The sequence below is a fragment of the Palaemon carinicauda genome, chromosome 39 (assembly GCF_036898095.1).
Source record: "Palaemon carinicauda isolate YSFRI2023 chromosome 39, ASM3689809v2, whole genome shotgun sequence".
NCBI classification, from domain to species: Eukaryota; Metazoa; Arthropoda; class Malacostraca; order Decapoda; family Palaemonidae; genus Palaemon; species Palaemon carinicauda.
The window spans coordinates 49,835,692-49,861,263 of record NC_090763.1 but is presented as its reverse complement, the minus strand read 5'-3'; the positions used below and the strand labels follow the sequence as shown (position 1 = coordinate 49,861,263).

The 25,572-nt window shown below is 37.0% G+C and overlaps 1 pseudogene; it reads left to right on the top strand.

Moving 5' to 3' along the window:
- The window catches only part of LOC137631393 (uncharacterized), a 72,473-nt pseudogene that overhangs the window by 34,444 nt on the left and 12,457 nt on the right, over positions 1-25,572 (top strand).

The following is a 25,572-nucleotide window of genomic DNA, read 5'->3' as shown; positions in this document are numbered from 1 at the left end:
GGTAAAAGCTTGTAATTTAATACCGTTTTTTTTTTTTTCATTATTTTAAAATAAACCGAGTAATATGTGCACATTTTTATATATACTTTATTTGGGTATATATTTCAAAGAAATATTGAAACCATCAATTTCTGGTTACTGATGGAAAATAAAAATATGATGAAGTTTTACCTTAATGACGCTATAACCTAATTGAATCGAATTGTAATGAGTTAGCGATCTCTCTTTTTCCAGTTGAATTTCTTAATAATTTTTTACACTTCTTTTATATAAGTAACTCATCAAATAACAATAATTAATTGCTTTAATGCTTCGGGAAATGCAATGTTTATAGATTTTCTTGATGGGTAAAAGCAAATTTTCCTTTAAATCATATCAGACAATATTTGTATAGCAAGATTTACGTTTTATAGTTAAAGAGAGTCATAGAGGGATCAAGTTTTTAGTTTATACAGGAATATAGATAGATAAAATAACAGAATTATAAAAAGATGAATATGTCTTGTAATATGTATTTGTATACGAGGCATTCTTTAGTTCAAGGTTTGTTAAGCTGGTTACGTTCAAAATATCTTGCCTTGATCAAATTTCTTATTTTTATCTTACGATATAAAGACAAGAACGTTCCTCCCCTGATTCTTTTTCCCATTTTTTCTCGTTTTTTGCATGTACAATACAGCACCCTTACTTCAAGTCTCATTATCCGAGTCTTACTTTCATAATTTTCGTTTATTATGCTTTAAACATTCCTGCGCCTTTTCCTGCACATTCAAATCTCATACATTTTTGTTCATTTTCTTCCACATTCATCTCTCTCTCTCTCTCTCTCTCTCCTCTCTCACTCTCTCTCTCTCTTGCTCCTTACCACAAGATTGATAGAGTCAGTAATCGGCATTTTCGTATTGATTTCCCCCCACGGCCGACCTTCATTAAAGACGACTTTCCATCAATAAAGTGCATCCAAGACCTTAATCGCTGAGTGATCGCGAAAGAGCAAAAGCCTCGGCCTCTCGACATTGAAGATCCTTGGCCTTGTATGTAAAACAACCTCCTAAAAGCAGCATCCATTTGACAGGACCTATCGTTTAGCGCGAGGAAAAATATCCCGCCGTGGATTATTCCTAAGTGGGTCTCGAGTGAAACACCAGGTAAAATCATGGATTATTCCTCCAAGTGCGACCCTCCTGAAACACTTGCCGTTGGATTATTCTAAGTGGGACTCAGAAAACACCAGGTATATCCATGGATTATTCCTCCAAGTGCGACCCTCCTGAAACACATGCCGTAGCAGCTAAATCCATAACATAACCTTCAGGGTTTGATCAAGCGAAAGAGTTCTCCGAGAATGGAGTCCTTTTTTTTTTTTTTTTTTTTTTTTTTTTTTTTTTTTTTTTTTGTATCCATTTCCTCAGGTCATTATAAGCGGGTGCTGCGCTACTCGCAAGACACTCACGAGATTGAAGTTTTACCTTGTAAAAACCCGTGATGGCGACGGAAGAGCCACGCGGTACTCGAAATGCATTTTTCTTCTCGCTCCTTTCTTCTTTATGACGCTCGAATGGCGACAGAACTTTAATGACTAATGTGTATGTGTGTTCTTGAGACCGGCCCTAGTGATTACATCATCGATGCTACTCCCAACAATAAGAAAAAGTCACCTCTCGCTGGTGCTAGTTTTAACACCCCCCAGGTTCCAATTAAATTCCACCTTGGGAAATAGCTTATGCCTCATTTGTACCAGTTAAAAAAAAGGGATGCTCGCCATTAAAACCCATTTATTCAATTAGATTTTTTTTAGGGAAAATTAAGGAGGTAGCTCTGATGACGCTGGCAGAAGGCCCCCTATTACTTAGCAATCACTACTCTCTCTCTCTCTCTCTCTCTCTCTCTCTCTCTCTCTCTCTCTCTCTCTCGCTAGAGGTCCTCTGTCACTGATACAACAGCTTCTGCCGATCAGGTGGTTCTGTTCTGCCCTGATTTGTAAAGGGGATTCTTTTTAAAGAAATAGATTTAATCTAAAATTGCTCTTTCTCTCAGTTTTCGCCAAATGTCAGTTATATAAATTTCTTGTTTTATCATAGGACCCACATACACACATACATACACACATATACACACACACACATATATATATATATATATATATGTATGTATATATATATGTATATATATACATACATATATATATATATATATATGTTTGTGTGTATATATACAGATATACATATAATATATATATATATATGTGTGTGTGTGTATATATATATATATATATATAATATATATAGTATATATATATATATATATATAAAATATATATATATATACACACATATAAGCTGTCAATTGTAATCTATTAACGATGGAACATTTCATCCACTTGATGACCTATCCAAGAAGAACGTCAATTCCTTAAAAAGTAAACGAGTAAAACGCTGCTCTCAGCCACCCAATACTTTCGAGTCAAAGATAGCGCCATTACTCCTTCCACCTGTGACCTCAGAGGCGGAGCCAACTTGCCGAAGGCTGACTGGGAAATATATCCCCCCATTAAGTTATGATCCCCAGCCTCTCTTAAAACAAGAAAGGAGGCTCACGGAGGCTCTAAACTTTCCATCAGATTAATGAGTTGGTGTGTGCCCCTGCGTGTACGGATGAGTCCCCCGTGTTTACCTGTTGTCTCGAACGCCTACGAGAATTATCGTACCTTCGGGGGTTGCGCCACTAAATTACTCGCTGCTTGGATGGAATATCTTGCTAATCGAAAGTTAAGCATCCAAGCCTCACTGCCTCCTCTGTATCAACAAGTCTTTATAAAGAGGTTTAATCCCCGCCATACCTGATTATCGAGGTTAACTCGCATAGAAGAATTTCTATATTCTGTGTTGACTTAGAATTTTAGAGAGAGTATTCGATGTTGATACTTTTTATTCATTCAGATATCTTCATAAATGGTATAATTGTTAAGGGTTCTAAGGACTTGGTTAATGAATTAAAAGTTTTTATATAAATTCTCTGTTTATCAGACTAAGTTATTCGTGACACGTAACTGAATACAAGCAGATGTACTGTACTGTATAGGCTACACAAGTGAACTCATTATGACGTATAGCCTACGTGTGTATATACTAAATTATAGGTGTATTGCTGTATAATGTGGATTGCCAATACATATATGGATATGCATATAAAGTAATAATGTAAGCCCTATTGAATGAAACAGGCGTTTTTAATATTTCTATGCATGTGTCGCTTACGACATTTGAAAGGAATTAATGTAAGGCACAAGACTCGGTACGAAATTTCAACGATAAAGCCCAGACTTCAAAGCACGCAAAATACATAAAATTGTTCAGACTCTTTTGTGATCATAATCTCTTCAACTCTTTGATTCCTGGAAAGGAAGCTCATGTTTTCAAGAAACCATACAAATATCTACAAAATCACTGATGTTACGAAGGCCAGGCTAGGTCTATTTCACCTTTATTGAAAAGTATCTGATTTCAACGGCTATCTGATTATATTCTTCTACGTATTATAACGGACTAAGTATTGGCCATAAACCTTCTAGCATGATTGATTGATTGATTTGAGGTTTTCTGGCATCCTGAGAGCATGAGTTCGAGTCAAACTGTGGAAGGAAAAGATTTCTTCGTTTATTCTTCATTGGGATTCATGGCTTATGGGGATACACTTGATCAAAAGTATGTAAAAATGGAGAAATTGTGAGGTAGTTGTAGCTTTTGATAATTCTGTACACCTAAACAAATGTTTTTATGTGTGTTTAGGTATTTATGTATATTCCCTTTTTAGTGGAGATACCTTAAAGTATTGAAAGGGTTTGCGTACCGCCATGATCAGCAAAGCTGTACTAGTCAGGGCCACCCATACTAGATAAGTTTGCTGTGAGCGATCAGGTGAAAATCTCCCACCGTCTCCAGTCTGGCGAAACTCCATACATTCATTGACATGTCTGAGGCCATTGTCCCGCAGTGGACTAGAAACGCCTGCATTTGCTGTTATTATTGTTGTTGTTGTTTACTGTAGGATTGAGTTCTCTGTGTTGTGGTCTCGTGTACATTGAGTTCGCGGGACGTTCCAGTTAACTGATTCGGAAATCTTGGCCTACTGGAAGTGAGTGAAGTCAATCACTGACTCAGTATACAAGTGACTCCTGAAGGCAGTGTCCAGTGAAAGCCTCTGAGAATAGGAGAGGAATCGCCTTCCAGTGCTTAGCCCATTCTAAACAAGCTTATTGTTTGCGAATGTGCATACAAACATTCATACATATGTATATATGTGAGTTTGATTCACCATTTTACTTTTAATTCGCTAATGATCACGTTTGATATTTTCAGTTTCTCAGAGAGCAAATGCACATTTTGAGCCTTGAATTGTTTCGATATTTAATTACCCGTAATTAGATATGAGGAAAATATAGATAGATAGTTAAATAGATAAGACCTGGGAATAGATAATAGATAGATAGACAGATCTTAGGGTCATCACACCTCCGGCAAGCATGTCACACGGAATAGACTCGTTGCTAGAATGACATTCTCTGGAGGAACTCATGGTCGAGAATCCCACTAAATGCGTGCCTTAGCGCCGACCCTAAAAGCTCTGGTGATTTAGTGCCATCCTTCCCCGTCGCTTTATATGCAAATGAGGCGATGGCTCTGGTAATTAAACCCCAGCTTAACGAGTGATCAGCAACACTTTGCCTATTTTACTTGTAGATGAATGGAAATGAATAGTCTCGTAAATATGTCCCGAACGCTTACTTCTCGCACCTTTTTATATATACAATCAACTCATTTACTGTGTTATGAGAGGGGATTTCTCTCTCTCTCTCTCTCTCTCTCTCTCTCTCTCTCTCTCTCTCTCTATGATGATCAAAGTGAATGCAAATTGTGTTCAACCATTTTGTGATTCTTTCAGTGGGGTGGCAGGTTTTATATTTTTCTTATCCTTGTCCTGAGAGGGATTTTTTAATTATTCTCTGTTATATTTTTATTATTTTTTTATTTATGGTCAGTTAATGTCTCCTGCTCCATTGCTCCCTTTCGGGAACAGCTTTTATCCTCATTAGCAGAACGAAGTTATATATACTCTTTATGAAGTAGTTTCAAACCAATCTACAATCTAATATTAACATGATAACTGAAATTCACATTTACTCGCGTAATAATACGTGAGAGAGAGAGAGAGAGAGAGAGAGAGAGAGAGAGAGATGCCTGCAAATCGCATATATATGTAATTTGATATCATTTCCAATCGTTCATTTTCAATATCGATATCTATGTTACATTTGTTAAAACAACTTCGCGTTGCTTTTTTTATTACCGTCACAATTAGCATAACGAAGTAACCGTCATCATCATCATCACCATCACCACTCCTCCTCCAGTCACCATGATGATAATGATGATCACCATTTTCCAATGGTTTATTTTCAATATCGCTATCTGTTACATTTGTTAAGACAACTTTGTGTTGTTACTTTTATTACCGTCACAATTAGCATAACGAAGTAACCGTCATCATCATCATTATCATCATCACCATCACCACTCCTCCTCCAGTCACCATGATGATAATGATGGTCACCATTTCCCCCCAAATCCTCAACAGCAACTTTGCTTTTCTTTTTTTATTACCGTCACAATTAGCATAACGAAGTAACCGTCATCATCATCATTATCATCATCACCATCACCACTCCTCCTCCAGTCACCATGATGATAATGATGGTCACCATTTCCCCCCAAATCCTCAACAGCAACTTTGCTTTTCTTTTTTTATTACCGTCACAATTAGCATAACGAAGTAACCGTCATCATCATCATCACCATCACCACTCCTCCTTCAGTCACCATGATGATAATGATGGTCACCATTTCCCCCAAATCTTCAACAGCAACTTTGCTTTTCTTTTTTTATCACCGTCATAATTAGCATAACAAAGTAACCGTCATCATCACCATCACCATCACCACTCCTCCTCCAGTCACCATGATGAAAATGATGGTCACCATTTCCCCCCAAATCCTCAACAGCAACTTTGCTTTTCTCTTTTTATTACCGTCATAATTAGCATAACGAAGTAACCGTCATCATCATCATCACCATCATCCCCACTGCTCCTTCAGTCATCATGATGATAATGATGGTCACCATTTTCCAATGGTTTATTTTCAATATCGCTATCTGTTACATTTGTTCTGACAACTTGATATTGTTACTTTTATTACCGTCACAATTAGCATAACAAAGTAACCGTCATCACCATCATCACCATCACCACTCCTCCTCCAGTCACCATGATGATAATGATAGTCACCATTTCCCCCCAAATCCTCAACAGCAACTTTGCTTTGCTGTAGAAGCAGGAGGAGAACTTCTGTGAGATATAGCAGCCATTTAGGGACGTGAAAGGGGGGGTTGGGGGGGGGGGGCTTATTGGTAGGACTTAATAAGTGGAAGCAGGGCAGTGTTGTCTTCTGGTGTCCATACTCGAATGCGGGGTTTCCCCCCAAATGGTGTTTGGCCCATAAGTTGGTGTGTGCTCAAGTTTAGCTGTTGGAAATTGCATTTTGGCCTTGCTACTTCACCTATTCGGGTTTTCTATTATCAGGAATTGGTCTATTAGTTTTAAGTAGAGATGAAACGGTCGATTGTAGTTATATATGCCAGGGGAATGTAGTTATCACAGATGTCTTTTATATTGGTCAATTAAGATTGGATTATAGATGTTTCAAATGTTTTTAAGGGAAACTAATTTCTTAACCTTTGTTTTATTCACGAATAGAAAGCATGGTGATAAATCCTTATGGGAGTTTATATATATTTTTAATCAACTTAATTCAACCGCATATATAGAAATATTTAATGAAAGAATGAATATGTCTGCCAATTATTAGAATTATGGCTTTTGTATCGCATTCCATTAACACGTTTATGCATACTGCAAATAAAGGTGAAATTACCCTAAGAACTAATTTTCAAAGAAAAGAGTCCAGTACTGATTAAAAAGGGGATAGAATCTCCAGGGATTCGAAGGTTAGAACCACTTAGTGCTGTGAAACAACGTCTGCCACTGTGAAAGAAAAGCGCAGGGAGGGAAGAAAAAGAAGAAGAGGAAGAAGAAAAAGAAGAAGAAGAAGACCAAACTGGACAACGGAAACGGTAGAACAAAGCAGTGGAGGAGAAGTTACCCCTAATACAAGAGACAAAGCGGAACAAAGAAGTTTATTTCCCGTAGAGTGCGAAAGGGCCAAGTTATACTGACCGCTCTGTCCAGCCCAGATTGAGATGCGGGGACGGGAAAGGGGGAATGGCCGTTGATCCCTGCAGAGGAGGAACGGAAAAAGGGACAGCGAGAGAGAGAGAGAGAGAGAGAGAGAGAGAGAGAGCTAGAAATATTTTTGGGGGGCTAAAGGGATGCCCGTTGATCCCTGCAGAGGAGGAACGGAAAAGGGACAGCGAGAGAGAGAGAGAGAGAGAGAGAGAGAGAGAGAGAGAGCTAGAAATATTTTTTTGGGGGCTAAAGGGATGCCCGTTGATCCCTGCAGAGGAGGAACGGAAAAGGGACAGCGAGAGAGAGAGAGAGAGAGAGAGAGAGAGAGAGCTAGAAATATTTTGGGGGGGCTAAAGGGAGCGCATATATATACTGTATGTGTGCATGTCTGCGTGTTGCAGCTAATGTCTGTATGCTTTTGAACGCTGTGCTGCATGTTTGGCTACGAGCACGGACCCGAGGTACATTTTTGTGCATAAAGGAGAAATGCATGTTTTTGAGAGCATGCAAAAGAGGAAAGCTGTGTGCGTTTGCATTTAGAGTGTGTATGCGTATATTTGTGCGTGTGAGCTCCACGAAGAGACGCCGTTTTGCATGCAAGCTCCATTCTGTCTCTTTCCATATAACTTTTTTTTTTCTCTCTCTTTATACTATTTTTTCTATGCCGAGCCATGAGTGTGTGACTCTTTTTTAGGTTGGTTTTGCATTCTTTCATGATAGTGCATTGACATGATTCTTGTATTTTGTGCATTTTCATTCAGAATGGCCGCTGTTTTTAGGTCGATTTTCCTATGTTTATCTACCGTTATAGAAACAACTTTAAAATTGGTAATAATTGATAAAATATTGCGACGGTAATCGCTTTAACTCTTAAATCATTTTCCAAAAGAAACTTCAAAACTGATATTTTCTCCTAATTGATCAACTCATTTTAGGTCAAATTTCTTGTGTTATTCTACCATTATTGAAACAATTTTAAAATTGGTAATAATTGATAAAATACTGTGCCGATCATCTCTTTAACTCCTAAAATAATTTCTAAAGAAACTCCTCAAAACTAATATTTTCTCTTAATTGATCAACTCGTTTTAGGTCAATTTTAGGTCAATTATCAAAAAACTTTAAAATTGACAATAATTAATAAAAGACTACAACGATAATCTCTTTAAGTCATAAAACATTTTCCCAAAGAATCCCTTCAAAAGTATTTCTTTTAATTGATCAACTCTTTTTCCCCCTCCCTACTGCCTCCTGCCCATTCATTCTCTCATTTCTCCGTTTCCTTTTCTCTTGCCCTACCCTCCTCCCTTCTCCCTCCCTCAATCCCTCCCTCAATCCCTCCCTCCCCCTTCCATCTATCATTGCGATCGTATGCAGGCCCCTTGGTAACTAGCAATTAATTATTTGTTGATGGTCGCTCTGGTCATTCCACCAATAAGGAACGCCTACCTAATGGTTGTTGCTAGTGGTAAAGTGGGAGGGTGAGGGGGGAGAGTGAGAGAGGGAGGGGGAGGGGGAGGGAGGGGTGTATCCTACGGGAAAAGGAAATAAGGGGAACGAAAGGGAACGTTTTTGGGAAGAAGGGGTCAAAGGGATAAGGAAGTTAGGGGGGGCCGTGGAAGTAAAAGATAATAAAAAGGAAAAAAAAAGGCGACTGTAGATATTGGCGGGGGGGGGGGGGGTTAGTGTAGCCTTATGGCTCTTGGACGTGGCTGTCATTAGCCCGCGAAGACTGGACGATTTTTCATAGGAGATTGTGATAAGTCAAGGGGCCTTCCGTGCCCTATGCGAAAGTGATGGATGTCGGCCTGAAACTTCAGACTTGATTTCTCTTTTGGTTTTTGAAACCTTTTTCGGTATTTTTTTTAACCTTATGAGGTTTTACAAAAACAAAAATTCATTTACAGTATTAGTTATGGTTTCCTCTGACTGATTATGGTAGAGTAATGTTTTCCAGATTAATTTCAGTATTTTTCAAAAAAAAAAAAAAAAGAACATTTATGCTTAATTATGGTTTCCTCTGACTGATTATGGTACAATAATGTTTTCCAGATTAATTTCATGCTGTTTATGGAAGTTTTTCTTTTCGTGGAAATTTGTTTCGAATAATAAAGTAATATAAAAAAAACTTTAGACTTGATTTCGATTTCGATTTTTAAAACATTTTTGGTATGTTTTAACCTTATGAGGTTTTACAAAAAAAAACAAATATTTACGCTATTAGTTATGGTTTCTTCTGACTGATTATGGCACAGTAATGTTTTCCAGATTAATTCCATGCTATTTATGGAAGTTTTTTCTTTTCGTGAAACTTTATTTCGAATAAAGTCAAATCAAAATTGCTATCAAAGCTCCAGCGACAGTCAATACTGTGCTGTTGATCTGTCTCTGAAAATATAGGTTTATTACATTAATGGGTCCGGGTTTTTATGGCTGACGACAGTGAGGGAGTAGTTATATAAATGGTTATAGAGGAAAAGTGGAACACTTTTCATTTGGGAGAGAAATGTGCGGCAGAAAAGGTTAGGTCACAGTTAAGGAGAGGTGTAATGTAAGGAAGTATAAAATTTGTTCATGCAGAGAGAATATTGGTTTAAGATATATATATATATATATATATATATAATATATGTTATGTATATATATATGCATATACATATATATAGCTATATATATATATGTATATATATATATATATATATATATACATATATATACATATACATATACATATATACACACATTTATATATGCATATATATATATATATATATATGAGAGAGAGAGAGAGAGAGAGAGAGAGAGAGAGAGAGAGAGAGAGAGAGAGAGAGAGAGAGAGAGAGAGAGAGAGAGACTCATAAACTGAGAAAATAACTGATATACCAGAAAGAACACGACCTCGACTTAACGAGATATCAGTGTGTGCAAAATAGAGGCTAACTCGCTCTTCAATTCGGAGATTAACGTGCTGTTGATACGACTTATATGGAATCGTCTGAAATGACCGAGAGTTAACATATTTAGTTTTGTTGTTGATTCGGTAATCGTGTAATGAACGTGGCCGTGTCACTGTTTACACCTGACGTTTTTATCTATTTTGTTTGTTTGTTGAAAAATAAAATCCCCGGAGTTCACTGACAATGGAACTCGTACAACTCTCATGGAAACAGATGCTCAATTTTAAACAAGAAAGATTGCGCGAGAAGAAAAGAACACGGGGCGAAAAGACACGGGAGGGAAAATGGAGGGCCCAACAGAAAGATAGAAGATGGAGGGAAAGAGGAAAATGAATCTGGGAGGGACAAGGGTGAAGAGGATGAAGACATCGGCTACGTCAGCATCCTATCGCTCTGACTGAACCTCCCCTCGAAGTGTCTTCCGGAGGTCTTCCAATGACTGCTCCATTTCCTCTCATTCTTGTGCCTTCTGCCACCTGGCCCTCCATCCCCTCCAACCCCCCACCCTATTTTTTCTTACTTTCTCTTTTTCTCACTCTCTCTATCTTTCCTTTTCTTCTATACTTGCACTTGAGACTCCTCTTTCTTTTTATCTCTCTTTTAGCTATAGTTTTTTTCCTGTATTCAAATCTAATGTATTTTCTTACTAGCTAGTTGTTGAAAATAAGAATACAAGGGCTAGTAGGTTCTTTAAGACTCGCATTTATAAAGATTATCTTTGTACTTCTATAGCGTTATAAATCGAGTCCTTTTTTTATATTTTCTCTGACGAAATTTGGTTGAAAGTCGCCAGGATATCTAGGCAAAGAAACTTCAAAGGACGTAATCCTTCTTGCCATACCTAGTTACTATGGTTAACATGGACGAAGATCCTACCCATTCTAAGGATTAAAACTTTTGGACGAAGATCCTACCCATTCTAAGGATTAAAACTTATGGACGAAGATCCTACCCATTCTAAGGATTAAAACTTATGGACGAAGATCCTACCCATTCTAAGGATTAAAACTTATGGACGAAAATCCTACACATTCTAAGGATTAAAACTTATGGACGAAGATCCTACCCATTCTAAGGATTAAAACTTATGGACGAAGATCCTACCCATTTTAAGGATTAAAACTTATGGACGAAGATCCTACCCATTCTAAGGATTAAAACTTTTGGACGAAGATCCTACCCATTCTAAGGATTAAAACTTATGGACGAAGATCCTACCCATTCTAAGGATTAAAACTTATGGACGAAGATCCTACCCATTCTAAGGATTAAAACTTTTGGACGAAGATCCTACCCATTCTAAGGATTAAAACTTATGGACGAAGATCCTACCCATTCTAAGGATTAAAACTTATGGACGAAGATCCTACCCATTCTAAGGATTAAAACTTTTGGACGAAGATCCTACCCATTCTAAGGATTAAAACTTATGGACGAAGATCCTACCCATTCTAAGGATTAAAACTTATGGACGAAGATCCTACCCATTCTAAGGATTAAAACTTTTGGACGAAGATCCTACCCATTCTAAGGATTAAAACTTATGGACGAAGATCCTACCCATTCTAAGGATTAAAACTTATGGACGAAGATCCTACCCATTCTAAGGATTAAAACTTAGGGACGAAGATCCTACCCATTCTAAGGATTAAAACTTATGGACGAAGATCCTACACATTCTAAGGCTTAAAACTTATGGACGAAGATCCTACACATTCTAAGGATTAAAACTTATGGACGAAGATCCTACCCATTCTAAGGATTAAAACTTATGGACGAAGATCCTACCCATTCTAAGGATTAAATCCTATAAAATCATTTTTATCGTGGCAGGATATGCACAAGCACAGTGCCATGCCTCCGAAATTTCTTGGCAGGGATGTAAAAAAAGGAAAAAACGACCTAAAAAAAGAGAGAGAAAATAAAGTTAATGTGTCTCAAATGAGCCCAAGTAAATTCTGGAAATCAAATTTTGATGTAGAAAGGATGGCGTCCAAGATTCTTCGGCATTTTTATTTCTTTTTTTATGAGATTTGTAAGATAGGATGAAGGCAAGGCGGGGGCAGTAAAAAGAGATTAGATCAACCAGCCAAACTCTTCATAATTCCAGACATTTTCTCTGTGTTCTTTTTCTCAGCGAGAGAGAGAGAGAGAGAGAGAGAGAGAGAGAGAGAGAGAGAGAGAGAGAGAGAGAGAGAGAGTGTTTTTTTTTCAGAGAGAGAGAGAGAGAGAGAGAGAGAGAGAGAGAGTGGGTCGTCTTTTTCTGAGAGAGAGAGAGAGAGGAGAGAGAGAGAGAGAGAGAGAGAGAGAGAGAGAGCCTTATTGCCTTATTCTCTGTCTGGGTTCCCCCAGGTCCCTCAGTGCAGTGTGAGGCAGAGAGAGAGAGTGTGTGTGTGTGTTCTTTTTCTCGGAGAGAGAGAGCCTTATTGCCTTATTGTCTGTTTGGGTTCCCCCAGGTCCCTCAGTGTGAGGCATAAGAGAGAGAGTGTGTGTGTGTTCTTTTTCTCAGAGAGAGAGAGAGAGGAGAGAGAGAGAGAGAGAGACTACGTCTTTTTTAAGTGAAAAGTCTTGAAAGCCAGGAGTTTGTTTTAAACTGTACAGGATTTATTCTTCATTCACCTTTTCTATGTTACTGATAGGAAAGCTTTAGGTTCTGCAGAGAATCACAATACATCCACAATCCCAAAACTTACATTTCTCCTGATGTCAATTACAAACTAACACTAGCGATGTTAAATCACTGTCATTACAGCAATGTTATATGAACACTAGTAGTAGTAATGTCGAAAATAAGAATCATGATAAAAATTCAATTCATCTTCATATAAGGTATATGACAAAATCCCCTGATAGAACAAAAATAAAACATAATGAAATTATCTTAAACAATACTGATTGATAAAGGCGACCAAAACGAAATCACTAATACCACATAAAATTAGATATTATATTCTTGAGCTTTATACAAATGAGAAGCATGATAAAAATGTAAGCTACAATTACGCCCAAAGATCAAATAAGCAATTGGTGCGTCCAAAGAAGAAACATAAGAACCGCATTCCACATTTATTGAGAAGCATTACAAAAACTCAGTTTTGAAACATGACGAAATGATAAATCTCGAGCACACATGAAAGGAGAGGCGTGGCCAGAACGAGAGAGATAAGTAAGGCATCACATTCGAAAATTTGCCGCCAGATGTCATCCGTAATAGACAGGAGGAAGAGAACCACATTAGGGATTTATTGCCAGAAAGGAACTGCCCTGGAGATGCTGTTATATGTCTCATTTTTCCGTTCATTCTTTCATCGGAATAATTTTTCCTCCTCTTACATGCCTTCTCGTCTAGTTGAATTTTCACTTTTAGGCTTAATAAATGGGAACATCCCAGAAAGAAGATAAAGAGAAATTGGAGGATTAAGGTTTTTTAAATGTTCATTGTCTACAGTAATTGTACAATGCCTTTTTATGGTCCTTTTAGGTGAACTAAAGAGCGAAGAATTTTGCTGATATTAAACTCTTTTGAAGTATATTGCGGAGATGTTTTTATTTTTCAATAAGTACTTTACGTAAACCTATCAAGTAAAACGATTAAGAAAAAATAAATAAACTATATAAATGACCTAGGAGAAGAACCCATAAGAGATTTTTGGCTGAACACACAAAATGTAGACACTGGAAAAAAAGTGGAGAGAAAAGTCGAAAGAAGTTGAAGAAGCCGAGGTTGTGAAGTTGTCGCGAGTTCCTTAATTACAGGAAGAAAACCGAAGAAGGTTTTCTGGAGACGGAAGGAGACTGACTGAGATCCAAAGGTCCAACTACCCAGAGCCCCTTCCCAAAACTTCTAGACCCAAATGGTCACGCTGTTATTCTTATTCCTATCCTCTCTGCCTCTTTCTCTTCTCTTCCAGTTATGCCTTTCCGAAGGCTGAACAAATTCTAGGGTATTTTTTAAATCAGATATGGAGAGTAATGGAAATGGAGGTACAGGGAACGAGAAGGAGAGGGAGACCAAAGCAAAGGTGGGTGGACTGTATCAGGGATGACCTTTGATCAAAGGGATTAACCGGTGATGAGGTGTGGGACAGAGGTAGATGGAGAAAGCTGACCAGAAACATCGACCCCATATAAAAGTGGGAAAAGATGCACACAAAGAAGAAGAAGAAGATAGAGATGTTAAACGGGTGAAACCCGTCGTGTCTCAGATCATACCAAAATTGAAAAAAAGCTATTTCAAAATTTTTCAAAGACCCAAAAGTAAAATAGTTTGTTTTGAAAAAGTAATTAGAATAAAAACTTCTCTAGATGATGATTATCAAATGTTGTAAAGACAATTACATAATGCTATTAAACAATCATTGGAAAGTTTTCATCTCATTAGCAAGGAATAGTTTTATTATAGACTTAGAAAGAAATGCACATGCTAAATACATATCTTACATGTAAATCCCCTAACATTTTCAATTGAACTATAATATACAAAATATTTGAATGCAGAATATTAAGCAGATGAAAGATAAGTTGAACCGAAAGTTTTATATGTTCAAATATGTAGTTACCAACAGGGGTAATTTAACTTGAAAACAAAGTCATATTTGTTCCGATATGTAGTTACCAATAGTTGAAAAGAATGTCATATTTGTTCTAATATATAGCTACCAATAGCTGAAAATTAGGCTGAAAAGAACGCTCTATGTGTTCAAATAATATGTAGCTACCAACAGTTGAAAAGAAAGTCATATTTGTCCATATATGTAGTTACCAACAGCTAAAATGAAAACCATATTTGTTCAAATATGTAGCTACCAACAGCTGAAAAGAAAGTCATATTTGTTCAAATATGTAGCTACCAACAGCTGAAAAGAAAACCATATTTGCTCATATATGTAGCTGCCAACAGCTTAAAAGTAAGTCATATTTGTTCAAATATGTAGCTACCAACAGCTAAAAAGCAAGTCATATTGGTTCTAATATGTAGCTACCAACAGCTGAAAAGAAAGCCATATTTGTTCTTATATGTCGCTACCAACAGCTGAAAAGCAAGTCATATTTGTTCTAATATGTAGCTACCAACAGTTGAAAAGAAAGACATATTTGTTCTAATATGTAGCTACCAACAGCTGAAAAGAAAGCCATGTTTGTTCAAATATGTAGCTACCAACAGCTGAATGATAGACTCCCTAGCTTTCGCTTGAAACACTGGCGTCGAAAAGAATACCCAGTCGTCGATTGACGAAGAAACAGCTGGAATCATTCACCCAGCAAGTTCCCGAAAGTGACCTGGAACCAGAGCTGTCCTCCCGATGGGGTTGAATATGTCTATTGATTATTCCTCTTGATAGACTGTCTTCCTTTATATATTGTGTATCAAGTTGATTTATATATATATATATATATTTATAGATATGTATATATATATATATATATATATATATATATATATATATATATATCCCTTTCTGAATGATCAGACAAAAGTCTCCTACCATCACCAATCAGCATTGGTCAGCAGGGTGATGAAAACTGGCCAAACCCCAGACATGAATAAAGCCATGTCTGAGGCTTTTGTCCTGCAGTGGACTAGCAACTGCTGCATTTATTGTTGTTGTATATATACTCCACCATTTGGTATTTGCTCAATGCATTTACACGGGTCATACCATCGTGGGTCACTGTGCTTGTTGGCCTTAAACCAGTTTCATCTATTTCACAAACTTTCAGTAATTAATTTTTCAGACGTGTCTTGACGCTGCTACTCTGCTCTAAAGTAAATTCACGTTCTACTGTGTACAGTCGTCTCATGACACTGTGGAAGTTATATATTCAGCTTTCTTGATTTTTCTCAGTACAGGCAGGTTGCCTTAAGCAATTCCATTATCTCCGCGTTATTCATTTTACTGCATTTTTCATAATTTCTCAGTTTTGAAGCAGTTGTTACTAAATATAATCACTACACATAAAGTATCATAAACAGCGTATTGGTCGCCAATGCTTAATTTTTGTCTGGGATCAGTTTTTCAAAACTGTACTGAATTTTCCCTCCTCATCTGATATTTGTCTAAATCTTAAATGTATAGTACTGTCACTGGTTATGGCGAGTATGTAAGATATGAAAAATTAATTTCATAATGTTTATCACTAAAAGGGGACTTTGCTCCTTGTATTCTACCAAAACTCTCTCTCTCTCTCTCTCTCTCTCTCTCTCTCTCTCTCTCTCTCTCTCTCTCTCTCTCTCTCTCGCATTATCTTTATTATGCCCCGACTTTTTACGTACCCTTTGTCCTTTTGTCACCTTTTCCCTTCTTTATCAGAGGTCGTAAGTTCTATACTGTGTCCACTGCCAACTCCAGTTGTCAGAGTCATCAGAAAATCCTCCTCTACCCCTCCCCCCCCACTCTGCCACCAATGCCTTCTATGGACCTCCTATCCCCCACCCCACCCCTACCTCCCCTATCCAAACACCCCACTCTCCCTGTTCTCCTCTTTCCCATGTTTTATCTTCTTATTTTCTCATTTCAGCATTCTTCGCGCTTTGTTTCAGTTTCCTGGGAGAAGGGAGAGGGGGATTATTATTTGTAATTATTACTCAGTCCCTTCTTGTATTCACTGTTGAATAAAGAAATTCGGAACATTGGTATTACATTCATATGTTTCTCGATTTGTTTATTTACATTGTATTTTCATATACTAATAACTTAACTTCCCCAACAATAGACCTACTTATTTCTAAAAGATTATCCCTTTTTTTATTATTATCCATCTGCCTATGTACTTATTTAAGTACATGCCATTTTAGTGGTTACATTTTATATCATAACTTTCATATATTTACTTGTATAGCGATAAAACGTGTAAATGCATAAGGGGTAATGTATGTAAGGTTTGCTCGGTATGTACTTCATATTAGCTCTTAATTAATATTTACAAGTCCTGAGCCTATTACTTGAACATATATTTTCTTAGATACACAAACCTATATATATATATATATATATATATACAAATATATATATATATATATGTGTGTGTGTGTGTGTATGTAAATATATATATGTATGTGTATATATATATATATATATATATATATATATATATATATATATATATATATATATATATATATATATATACATTTATATATGAGATAACCTTTTCATTCAATTCATTCATTATTGATTACGTCTCATGTTCTTCCCCAACTTTCTTTGTTCTTCAGTTTCAACCCCTTTTCAATTTTACATCCTTTCATCCACGATTCTCTCTATCTCGCTCCCTCTTTTTCCCCCCCTCCACCTCTCTCTCTCTCTCTCTCTCTCTCTCTCTCTCTCTCTCTCTCTCAAACTACCACTTCGTCCCCTGCTGGCTTTATTTGGTCGTTTATACAGTGTCATAATCGACCTTTATAAAGAGTGAGCGCGTGCGACTCTGATACTCGGGGACTTGCGTCCTCTTCACTCAGGCTGTTAGATCGAATCAGTTTTCCTTTATCCTTCCGCTTCTCTTCTTCTTCTTCTTCTTCTTACTTTTTTTTATCAACTGGCGAATTTTCCCATCTAATTAAACTTGATATCAAGTGGAGGTTGGAAATCTTGTTTATAATTTTTCGAGCTTGAGGGAAAAGCCAACAACGACTCCAGCAGGATTTGGGTGCAGCGTAAAAGTGGTCATAAAAGGATTGGGATGGCTTTCGTTTTCCTCTTATATCTAATGGAGTCTCTCCGCTTAAAATGGAATCGTTTCCATTCTAAGAAGTAACGGCGAATAAACAGATTATACGTCACCGCTTCTCCGATGACATCCAAAGACCCCTTTTTAAATTTTTGGATATCTTTAAATTTGGAATAAAGCCTTGCTCTTTAAAATCATAAGCGTTCAGTAAAGGCAGTTATCAGCTCGATCGTTATTTTAGAGCAGGAAAGGAAGGTTTAGAGAAGGCTAGAGTACGACATATGATCACTAGAAGCCACTGGTTGTTGGGGAAACATTTGGATTTCTATTTATGCCCGCGTGCCCTTCCATGTTCATTGTTTCTCGAAGTTCCGTCCCCTGCCGATAGATGTCACTAGTGAGGCGGTGCATTGAGGTTAGGCAGCCATTGGAACGGAGCACAATATGTTTCTTGACAATATGAGCCCTATGGCAGCAAGGGAGGAACGATACATACACACATACGCATACACATACGCTCATGAAGCTGTAGAAAGGGAGATTCTGGTGTGAGGCTAGTCAGCAGATACACAACAACAACAAAATTATTGGATATTTTCAATCTCTAAAGCCAGTGAACTTTAATTAACTTTTCATTCATGAAATGCTAATTAGGGTTCTATTGCGAGTTGCAAAAATTTATTGGTGAAATGAAGAAAGATTAATTAATAAGTCTTTATGGTATATATGAAGGTATCTTACATTATCGCCATTGGCGTCATTTACAAACGAAGTTACCCTTCAATTATCACTAATTACGGAAATTCTTTACTAAATCATGTAATATAGAATTAACTAACTTCTATTTAAAACACATTCAAGTTTGAATTATCTGGTTTTGGCATACCATAGTACTGCAAAAAAGAATTTTTTTTTTTTATACTTACTATTTCTTTCATAAAAAAAGTAGTTTGTTTTTTTATACTTACTATTTCTTTCATTAATCTATACATAGGTGTAATCCCCATTTCAATATATCATAGCCTCAAAACATACGATATTCGTCATCAATACTCTTACAAAAATCACCATTAACGCAAAGAAACTTCAGTAAGGCTTGAGCATTATTAATCATTTGTGAATAATCATAAATAAATCAAAATTGCCTCATTCCTTGGCTAAACACTTCATAACCGATAAGTTTAAAAACGGATCAGAGGGACGTGGACGGACTTTTATTTCCAGCTGGTGCCACCTCCCCCCCCCCGCCCCCCTCCAATCAAAATCCTTTCCCTTCCAGTGTCCCAAAACTTTCCAAGGGAAACTTTTTATTACCTTTCAAAATGAGATCATCTCCTGCCAGGCAGTTAATTATCAAAGGGACTAGATTAACGTCTTCGCCTGTCTGCTGCTTGGCCAGCAGAGATCCAAGAGACAGAGAGAGAGACAGAGAGAGAGACAGAGAGAGGACGGGACAAACGATTGACAAACAGAGAGAATAATAAGTGAGGCTCCGCCATAGAAAGGACAGATTCAGAAGGCTGCACTGAATAAGCAGATGAGTGTGAGGGCAGATTACATACAAGGAACTAACTGCAGGATGCATCCGTAGCTCATCCAAGAGTCTCTCTCTCTCTCTCTCTCTCTCTCTCTCTCTCTCTCTCTCTCCACACAGACAGTATTCTCTGCGCTGTGATTTTGGCCTTTCCCTTCAAATCATGACGTCGACTTTAGCCTACGAAGCGAGAGAGAGAGAGAGAGAGAGAGAGAGAGAGAGAGAGAGACGGCCCCTCCTAATTCAATAGGGCGCCTCCCTCCTTCTCCTCAGCCTTTCCATTTTCAGACTTGCTTTGTGGTGACATCCCCATGGGGATTCCTTATGACATTCGCCATCTCTCTGCTCATTCTAATTTCGACTTCTCCCCCTGTGGTGGTCATGATTATCATTCGGATTAGCAAATCCACTCGTCACTGGTCCTCTCGCGGAAGATGATCGTTTGGGAAATACGGGGAAAGCTAGCTGGTCTCCTCTTCGAGAAAATTGCCGTTGGTATCTGACTAGCTACGCATACGACCAGCTTAATGATTCTGTGGGGGTTTCGTGGCTGATCTTTTCTATGTTATTTTCGCTAAGTGATAGAATTTTAGAATCAAACGGGGAAGCTTCATTTGGCGTTATTTACTTATGTTTTACTCTTTTCAATGGAGCTTATTGTGATTCTGATCCTGCCTTTACAAGCGTATTTAAATTTTCACGAATTATTCAGTAGTCCTTATATATATATGTATATATATATATATATATATATATATATATATATATGTATATATATATGTATACATATATATATATATATATATATATATATATATATATATATATATATATATTATCCTGAAAACTATCTGTAGGATATTCTGTCGGAAGAGGAACTATCTTTGATTTTTGGACGCCACTAAGACATTGTCTATTCAATATATATATATATATATATATATATATATATATATATATATATATATATATATATATATATATGCATGCATGTATATATGTAAATGAACGTTTGTATTATTCATTAGTTGAACATAATCTTACAAACCAAGTGTGTAACATGTTTGCATATGGTTAATGATTACTTAAATGCTAATATTTATAGGAAAACCCCCATATCTCGTTTAACCGGGTATTTGAATGTGGGTATTGTCCACCGTAGAGTTCATATCAGTCCTTGCATTACTTCCTTACATAACCACAAAACTTTATAGCCAGTCAGATTCTTCTCTGTCTGTTCTACAGACACAGCTAACAATCGAGGACAGAGCCGAGCTGACGTAGCCTCGCTTTCATTGTTATTTCACCGACTGATGACATTACTGAGAGTAAAAAAGATATTTGGTCGTATAGACCAAAGGGCGTCTCTCTCTCTCTCTCTCTCTCTCTCTCTCTCTCTCTCTCTCTCTCTCTCTCTCTTCCTATTCTCCTGTGTGAGGGGTTGTATGCTCTCACTCTCTCTCTCTCTCTCCCTATTCTCCTGTGTGAGAGCTTGTATGCTAGAGAGAGAGAGAGAGAGAGAGAGAGAGAGAGAGAGAGAGAGAGAGGCTATCAGGAGACATAACAGCTTACAGCATACATGATGAATTGCAATGGCTCGAAACTGGCTTGGATTCTGTCTCACTAAATGAATTACCAATTCTCATAATGTGAGGAGAGACAGAGTTAGTGCGCCTTTTTTACCCTCTCTTGTTTTATTGCATCTCCTTACTGCTTAAAAGCTTTTGTGTTTTGGTAATTGGTAGTTTATTTGAACATATTTTTTTTTAAATTAGACGATCATTTGATCGTCAGTTTTATATGTGAGATATTGATTGATTGGTTGGATATTATCTGGCGTTAGAATATGTGAGATATGTGATTGATATTTATTAAGAATTTCCGCCAAATAAAAATTTTTCCTCAAAAAAAAAAAAATTTGAAAAAATTTTTCCTCAAAAAAAAATTTTGTAAACGAAATAATTTGGAGAAGGCTTTTTTTTATTTAGGGTCTTTATTTTAACACTCCTGTTTATCTGTTTATTTCAGTTTCTGTTGATCTTAAAGCCAGTGAAAATCAGCATCTTTCAACCAATTTATTTGATTTCTTCGCAGATGAACATCGAGATATGAACGGACACCCAGAAGACGATCTGAAGCGTCAGAGAACACAATATAACACCGACCCCCTTTATACCAATGTAAGTCTACCTCTTCTGTTCAACAACACCTCTCTCTCTCTCTCTCTCTCTCTCTCTCTCTCTCTCTCTCTCTCCATCGGGTATGCAGAGTTTGTTGTACCATTTTCTGTTCATCTCTATAACTTTATTGTTAACTTTTTTTTTGTGCCTTCAACTTTTCCTCTCTCTCTGTTCGAAAGTCAGATGGATTTTTCGGATTGGTAAGTCTTGTTTTTCATATTTGTCTTGTTATTCTCTTTTATTATACGTATTGTTTTTTTATTTTACTTGGTGGGATATATATGTATGTATATATATATATATGTATATATATATACTTATATAAATATTATATATATATATATATATATATGTATATATATACTTATATAAATATTATATATATATATATATATATATGTATATATAAATATATTTATATATATGTATATATATATGTATATACATATATATATACATATATATATATATATATATATATAATATTCATATAGGTATATATATATATATATATATATATTGTTAGTTATTCTTATGGTTTTACAGATTCAGTGTATTTATTATCTATTATTTTTCCTCTTTACTTTTTGTATACAGGACAAACTCAAAATGTATATTGTAGAATATCCAACATTTAATTATGATGATTTACTGAATTACAATCCACTAAAATCAACTATTATTTCATAATCGATAGCTCTCTATCTCTCTCTCTCTCTCTCTCTCTCTCTCTCTCTCTCTCTCTCTCTCTCTCATTAATGAGAACGTAAAGACCGACACCCCATTCATCAGAGGATAAGACAAGGAGATGCTTACATCGATCTCTCAGACTCTGTACTTGACAATATTATCCATGCAGGAACTATACCCCAGGGCCCTCTTTGGCTGTCGAATACGGATAGGAGTCATTTGTTTCCCTTAAGACAAACACACGAGAGAGAGAGAGAGAGAGAGAGAGAGAGAGAGAGAGAGAGAGTGTTATAGTATGAAACTTGGGTGATATGGAATACGAAGATGGTTATATCATTGAGTTTACACAAGTGGTACTTGAAGGTTGAGTATGAAATTTAAGAGAATGAAATTTTCCATTGGGAAAATCTGACTAAAAAAACAAAAAAAACAAAAAGAGAGAGAGAGAGAGAGAGAGAGAGAGAGAGAGAGAGATAGAGAGAGAGTTATAGTATGAAAGGTGATATGGAATACGAAGATGGTTATATCATTGAGTTTACACAAGTGATGGTACTTGAAGGTAAACTTGAGTATGAAATTTAAGAGAATGAAATTTTCCATTAGGAAAATCTGCTTAAAAAAAACAAAAAAAGTATCCAGGAGTTCAGATGTCCAACAACAAAATGGCGCCATAAAAGAAATTTATGACGCCTTGGCGTTCGAAATCACCCAAACAAAGGCGTCTATATCTTTCATAAGGCTCCGCGTGGAGGGAGTCATTCGTAATCTTATTGGTCAATTCATGATATGGGAGCTCCTGGTCAAAGTCAGCCAATCACACGTCTTGGATCATATTCCCGGTCACGGGATAGCCAATCACAGGCCTTATTACCTGCTTTGAAATTCCAAGAGGCGGCGTGCCAATCTCAATTTGTTGAGGCAGCTGATTTACGACCGAGTTACGGTCCCTTTTATTTGTCTTCGAGCGGTCCTCCTTCGCCTTTTATTTGCGCCGGGGATCGTAGACCCCCAGAGTTATGGCGCAGACATTTTGGTTTATGGCACAGTTCATGGTGGCCAAGGAGGATCGCACGCACAAACACACGCCCCTCCAGTTTCGTTTCTTTGCCAGATTGCCCGCTAGTAAGCCCCTTCCAACCCTCTACCTCAAGGCCCCTAAAGCCCGTATGCACACACACCCAAAAAAAAAAAAAAAAAAAAAAAAACTTTATCTCCTTCCTGCCCCTAAAGTTCCGCCATCATCATCATAGCCATCGTCGACCACAAGTGCACCATCACCATTCTTATCATCAAAATCATCCATATCACCTACTTTGAATTCTTGCCCGAACTTATACTTTTGCCTATAACAAGCCTCTCTCTCTCTCTCTCTCTCTCTCTCTCTCTCTCTCTCTCTCTCTCTCTCTCTCTCTCTCAATTTTGTTTAGTAGTTTTAGTCTTGTTTATTTCCATTGATAATTCAACTTTGTCTGTCCTTTTCAGTACTTATGAATCTCACACCACTTAACTGAAATTCACTGAAATCTTTTCCATTTCATCCATTTAGTATAATATTGCACCTAAATCGCAGTTATGGCGATCTGCAATTTGTTTTATGCCAGGAGCATTGATTTTTAACCTTGCAAGCTCTTTCCTTTGTGATAGTCTCGTCTGTTCCTCCACTTAAGTGTCACCTACAGACACAGGAGTCGCTCTGTTGAAAGGGAAAATTAGCCTAGATTATGAGGCCATTGGATCGATAAGGATTTCATTCTAAATGTATGATGAAATTCCTCCATGTGAGAGCAACATACGTTAGAAAATACGATGTAATAAGGATGAATTCCAGATTGAGAACCCATTTTTTAACCCATTTTTTTCTGAGTGCTGCGTAGGGCTTTTTATCCCACGGTGAACTCGGAATAAGACAATGAGACTTATCAAATATTAACCACGTGACTTCGATTCCTGTGTTTGTAATACCGATTTTGAATTACCTACACCACGTCATTGCTGGCGTTATGTCATAATTCTCCAAATGGACGCGAATTAAACCGTGAGAGAACCAAGAAATCCAGGCAGGGGGGTACCGCAGGGGAGATGGCTGGGCGGGGACCTGGTCAGAACAATCATCTTACGCAGACTCTGTGACGACCCCATAATTTGGTCATTCGCTCTTGTGTGCTCAGCTATCACTTACCGAAGGGAATCAATGCTCGGCAATACCATCGCTTATGATTCCATTTTCAATCTTTTTTTTACTTATTTAAGATATGGCCAAATGTGATTCGTAGGTTTAGAAGCACGGGGAAGAGGTAAAGGCGTTGCCGTTTTTATTGTCATTCATAAATGCAGCTCATAAGTGGTGACTCGGTTAAAGTTGCAATTTCTGCACTTACCTAATTCTTTTATATCGCTAAACAGTTCACCTCCATTCCATTCTCAGTATGATGTGCATACTACTTCGTCTTTATCACCCGAGAGTATTGCTTTGTACTGAGACACCTTTTTAGTAACATAATTTTCTGGGGAATTTATTACAGGTTCAAAATGGTTGAATTCATTCGCTAGATTAATACCAGTGGGTCTTTAAACATTACCGATATAACTTACCGTTCAATACAATGCCACATATCTGTGTATAGACAAAAATTTACATATATTTTATTTAAAGAAGACCTCTCTATCATCATATTTTTCGATAATTATCAAATATCAATAGCAAAGTCAGTATTCGAATTACTTCCAATCTTAGATAATTGATACTGAATGCTGCTATGTTAGTTATAAGTCATATGCAGTAAAGTCAAATCAAACGAATGAAGCAGCTCACATCATTGTATTAAATACATCATCGAAAGATAAACCAATGTTAATTGTATACAATATTCTACATAAAAGAGGATCTTATTTAAGGACCACTCTCTGTCAGCCACACTTTTCGATAGTTATCAAATATTAATAGCAAAGTCAGTATTCAAATTACTTTCAATCTTGGATAACTGATACTAGATGGTGAAATGTTAGATATAAGTTTTATGCAGTAAAATCAAGTCAAACGAATGAAGCAACTCACATCATTGTATAAAATACACCATCGGAAGATAAACCAGTGTTAATCGTATACAATATCCTACATAAAAGAGGAGGCGTCAAGGCAGAAATCAGGAGCGAAAGAGAGAGCGATAGGAGTTGAGATCAGCCGGGGTCATTGGTCACGCCTCAATCTCTGTACTAATGCTTCGGCATGAATATAAATTGGGC